The sequence below is a fragment of the Phyllopteryx taeniolatus genome, chromosome 19 (genome assembly GCF_024500385.1).
Source record: "Phyllopteryx taeniolatus isolate TA_2022b chromosome 19, UOR_Ptae_1.2, whole genome shotgun sequence".
Lineage (NCBI taxonomy): Eukaryota > Metazoa > Chordata > Actinopteri > Syngnathiformes > Syngnathidae > Phyllopteryx > Phyllopteryx taeniolatus.
Genome location: NC_084520.1, coordinates 11,639,143 through 11,644,971, shown reverse-complemented (window position 1 = coordinate 11,644,971; position 5,829 = coordinate 11,639,143). Strand labels below are relative to the sequence as shown.

General features: G+C 40.9%; 1 long non-coding RNA gene across 1 annotated transcript; it reads left to right on the top strand.

Moving 5' to 3' along the window:
* The first annotated feature begins 227 nt into the window (after positions 1-227).
* LOC133469719 (uncharacterized) lies at positions 228-2,688 on the top strand. The gene is made up of 3 exons (XR_009785769.1): positions 228-345; positions 1,691-1,767; positions 1,840-2,688. It is a non-coding gene; the product is annotated as an uncharacterized LOC133469719 (long non-coding RNA).
* Positions 2,689-5,829: the final 3,141 nt, after the last annotated feature.

Genomic DNA, 5,829 nt, shown 5'->3' with positions numbered 1-5,829 from the left:
CTGAGTGACAGGATGGACCACGATTGGAGCGGCTAAATGACAGAGAAGAGCATTAAAACGCCACCCCTACTCACAAAAAAAAAAAACAAACGAGGGAAATGGAGAAAAATCAAGGGCGGAGTCGTTGCATCTCCGGGGAATCGTATCATGGTGAAATGGGGAGGAGGAGTGTTTCTCGTGGAGCGAGAACGCGGGATGAATAGTTCAGAGGTAGTGAGAGCTTTAGGGGATTAACAAATGAACGAACCTGTTGTCCTCTCTTACCCTTCCCCGTTCATTATTTTTGCAAACTAGAACATGCTCTGACTATTCATGTCCTCGTGTAACCTCTGCAGAGTTTTTAGGGTGAGTGTTTCTTTTCGCCCGAGCTGTCTCCAAAAACTCTCCTGCCTCGTTCCACGTTTCGATTGTTAAACCCGCTCGTCTGGTTGGCTTTTCTCACGTCCTTAAAAAGGAGCGAAAGATTGACAAAAAAGACAGAGAAAGCACGTGAATGTTGCCTGGTCAGGTTTTGTAGGATTTTTTTTTCTTTTTGTTTTTTCAGGGGGGGGGGGGGGGGACGCAACGCAAGCCGTTTCCCTTATGTAGGAGTATTAGAGCTAAACTGAAAAAAAAAGTCATACAGTTATGAGAAAACCTTATCAGGAAAACAAACCTTAAAATATTAAATACGGTGGTGCCTTGAGATACAAGTTTAGTTAGTTCCTTGACCATGCTTGAAAATCCTCTTCCCCCATTGAAATGGATGAAAATGGCATTAATCCGCTCCGATAAACCAACCCAAAATGTGCAATGTGTTTATTAGAATAAATAAAACGCTATAATTTGCACTTTATAAAAACATATAGGAATATCATGATTAAAGAGAATGTAAAAAAATGTAACACTTTGTACATCATTCATAATTCATTGTAGCTCCTTTTTGTGTGCGAGGCTTGGCCACCAGGAGGTAGTATAATAAAGTCATGCAGACAATTGAAGAAGAGTTTCACTATTGCTGTAATACTGTTCATCGTTCGCAGAGAGTAAAGAATTGATGCCTGTGAGTACTGTTATATTGTCTGTCTGCATGTGTTGCTGCTAAAGCTAAGTTGCTGTTAAAGCAGTATAACACTGCCACGTAGATGCTATTTCCTTAGCCCATCAATGGCATTTCCTAATATGTGTGAGCATTAAGCTAGCAGACTTCAAGGCAAAGTTATATAGTTGTTTTAAACACACGTGTAATTCAGGTTTATTTTGACAACAAATTAACAGCTTGACAATTAACAGCTCTATTTACAAGAATTTATTTACTCTCTGCCAAGCTGCTGCTTGTTGTGAAATGATTTGAGTTGAGTTCACTGAAATCTCTAAAATTTTGCTTGCATGTCAGAGCAAAAAATTGGCCCCATGACGGCTCTTATCTTGAAAAACTTGTAAGTCGGGTCACTCGTATAGCAAGGCACTACTGTATTACAAGAAAAATTCCTAATGTTTTAAAAATGAGGATAACATTGAGGATAAAGTCGTAATATTACGAGAAAAAAAGTCTTAACTTTTATGAATTACAATCTTTTTTTCCTCAAATGAATATGACTTTATTACTTTACAAAATACGTGTTGTATCATTATTTTTTAATTTTCCTTTTTTTTTCTTCCCTTTGGACACTCCCCTGGTCCTGTGTCACCCATAATATCATGTCACAAGCCAACTTTCCACTGGTGGCCTAAAGACTGGGGACAAGACAGGAAGTGAGAGGCAGACAGAGAGACAGTGAAGGGAAGGTACAATAATTTCAAAACTTGGATGTCATTATTTTGCAGCTACATCATCCACTCACCCTCCTATCCCTTCAGGGTTACTGCTCGATAAGTGATCCAGTGACCTTTGAAAGCCAACCTTGATGTTCACTTTGCATGATTCATCTGGCCGCACCACAATGGCATTGGACGAAGAGCAACAAAACAGAAAGAAAGAGAGAGGGAGAGAGAAACAGCACAGATTGTACAGACTGTATTCCAGAAACTAGGACAGTCACTGTCTAGAAATGTGGACTCATGTTCCCGATTCTCGGGAGCCCGCTTATTTACAGTACAAGCGTAATCAGTTCAGTACTGCCCACCGGCCGCTTTCACTGTCCTTCTGCTCTCGCTGTTAGCAACCTCTTGTGTTGTTTGACATCTGCTTTTATGAACACTGAAGCGCAAGTGAGTTAAGGCTTTGCACCACTGGAAGTCATGGACACTCGTCTATTCGAATATTGCCAAACGGTCAAACATTCACCTCCCCAAAGGCACCAGATAAGCATAAATCTGTGGTTAAAAAGTAACCATAACACATGCGATTCGAGAATGTAATTTCTGTAAAAATCACGTGATAATGTTGGAAGAGCTGGCGCTGAACTGAAATGCTGTGGAATTAATTGAATTGTTGAAATGTTCAACTATAGCAGGTCAGACTTGATGTTAGAACGGTCTGAATTGGTGGACAAATGTGGAAGGGGAATGTAAATGTGTAAAACATCTGCATTTATGTGGTTATTTTGTAGTCCAAAATGTGGCATACTAAAAAAAATTAATTTTGGGAATGTGACAAACAGTTCCATAGAAGAAGTTTGACGTTAGAATGGTTTGAATTGGTCAAGATATCTGGAAGGAGGTAAATATGTAGAGTATGTCTTAATTTGTTAATTTTGGTGTGAAAAAGTGGGAACTATTTGAATGTGAAAAATACTTAACCAAATGTCGTGAATAAAATCAACAGTTTGAAGTTGGAATGATGTGACTCGGTTGAAAAATGTGAGGAGGTCAATATGTAAAATATTGACATTTCTGTGTTAATTTTGTCATGGAAAACTGGGAATACTGAACAATTGTGGAATTTTGGGAATGTGATAAATAGTTCGGTAGATGACTGAATGAGCTGAACAATTTGAAGTTGGAACGGTTTAAATTGCTTGAGAAATGTGGATGTCGTAGAATGTAAAAAAAAAAAAAGAAGAAAAAGGCCAGGCCCACTAGGAGCAGGAATTCAGACACATGAAAAGACTCCAAAACAGAACAACAACAACAACAACAAATCCTTGGAGATGTTTTTATTTCTACGCATTAATTTTACATTTGAATGGATTCTCTGCATTAAATATATACTACACGGGAGAAAGAATGAAAAACAGTGCAATGAGGTGAAGCACTGAGAAACCACTGATTAATTTTGTAAAATTTCCATTTCCTTACATTTAAATGTAGTGACTAATCATAACTTTACAATGAACTGTCATAATGCCCATTTAGACACATTACTTCACTATTTCTATTGTTTCTTTTATTTCATAATTATCCTGTGCTGTGTCAAATTGACTTCCCATCTCAGTTTCCTTTTTTTTGTCCACACGCTAGAGTTTTTGCAGCTAAGTGAGGAAACAAAAGTGATGCAGTGAGTATACTATAATGCAGGACGGCTGGTTGGAATATTTTAGGACTTTTCAAAGCTCTGGCTGATGCTCTGTATATCATTATCCATCTGTTTGGCTTGAGAAGAACTGGCTTGTGGAGGGGACATGGAGCCTTGCGTGGACATCTGCCAGCCTACCTACGCCTTCCCTCTGCTGACCCATTAGCATCATGTGGCGGCTGGCGCTGATCCAAGTGAGACAGTGTGACCTTAATCTCTGTGCCTGTCACTGAGCTCCGAATGCATCTGGTCAACTCCAGATGCACGGTCATGGCGGCCTCCTCCCCTTCTCGCCCTGTACCCTGTGCCTTGTAAGTCTCCTCCCAATGCACATCTTATTAAGCAGACAAAGCTATTTCTCTACCTGCTCAGAGGGTTAATGTGATATCTGTAAAATAGCATATAATATAAAATATATCCTTGTGTGAATGAGTGATTTGGTTGTTTTAGGTTCAAGGTGGTACAACCGTGATGAAGTGCGATTATCTGGGCTTGACTGAAAATGCTTTTTGTACCTTTGCATGAAAAGGCGAAGGTGTAGGGCAGAGCCTTGTGGGACACCATTTTAGGCTCAAAGTGGCAGACATACTTACATAGCGTGATTTACTGAAACCTGTTGCCCAAACCTATTATGTGTGAATTGTTGAAAAAAACCTTCCAGCAAAAATAAGTAAAGCATTTTGTAGCTTTTCATTAATAGGTGAGGGCTAAGGACAGAGCCTTGTGATACACGAACAGTGACTATCATCAAATACTGAAACCTGTTGGTTACCGATGTTACATACGTATGCACAGGTTTCGATTACCTGGGGATAGTCGGTCCAGGTGTGGGACACCGTTTTAGGGTCAGACTGATGTCTGTATGGGCATGTTTAAAGTGGTATTATCTGTGGATAGTTGGAAACCGGAAAAAGTAAATCCTTCAAAGCTATGCGTGAATAGATGAGTCCTTTGTACAGAGCCTTGTGGGACACCATTTTTAGGATCACGTGAATGTGCAAATGACAAATGTACAAATGCACATGCACACTTGGCACCTTTTAGACAGGGTTGGATTCTGTTTGACAGTGATTCCTTATTGGTTACCCGGGAAACTACAGTCACAGATTACTATAATCTGATACTGACTCATCCACTCCGCCCGTTTTTAGGGCACGCAATGAGCTGTATAGTCACAGTGCCAATACTAAGATCATCTACTCAAATCACTCATAAAAACTCATCCATCCATCCATCCATCCATCCATCCATTTTCTGAGCCGCTTCTCCTCACTAGACTCACGGGTGTGCTGGAGCCTATCCCAGCCATCATCGGGCAGGAGCCGGGGTACACCCTGAACTGGTTGCCAGCCAATTGCAGGGCACATACAAACAACCAACTAGTCGCACTCACATTCACACCTACAGGCAATTTAGAGTCATCAATTAACCTACCATGCATGTTTTTGGGAGGAAACTGGAGTGCCCGGAGAAAACCCACGCAGGCACGGGGAGAACATGCAAACTCCACACAGGCGGGACCGGGGATTGAACCCCGGTCCTCAGAACTGTGAGGCAGACGTAACCAGTCGTACCCAATTGGCTTTACTTTAAAGCCATTGTCGGGCATTTTATGATCAACAATCTTCATCAGGCCACTCAATTACTGCCACAATAAGACACAGCAATCAATAAGCAATTAAACAACCTGTAGCAGAGAGGTGGCTTGGGACATCAGATCGGACTGCTATAAAAGTGAGTCAATCCAGCTCAGATTCCACAATTAGAAAGAAAAAAAAAATCCCACTTTAAATTTGTGATACATGATCTTTTTTATTGACTTTGCAGAGCTATTTTCAATTTTACAGATGATATTTCAGCTCCACGTGCAAGTAGCATGAAGAAACAGAGCTTATAATAAAGCCCCACAGGTTATAATCAGTCTTTAAGGAGGAAGACGAGCTAGCTCCATGTCAGATGATACTCGGCAATAACCTAAACCAGGAAGAGGTGTTGAAACCACCCATCCTGTGTGAAGGAATAGTTGCTGGTTTACAAGGAATTCTTGCCCTGGATATACACAGTTTTTCCAGGGCATTGATATTGTAGCATCAAGAGAGCTTTACAACATCATCTCGCACTGTCGCAGCGGATCGCATGACACAAACAGTCATCCCCAATTATACACAGCGACCTGATGAGCATATCAACTGTGTCACTTCACAGTTTACACTGCTGTGCAGTTTACACTGCATGCGCATGTGTTTGTGAGTGTGCGTTTGGCTTGTTTCATTTGAGAGCTCGCATTTCATTCTTTTGTCTTTATAAGCGACCGTCCACGCCCAGCACTGGACGCTCATGAAGTGAACGCACATGTGTGTGAGAGTGGGCCTTCATGAGAGAGAAAGCTGTGT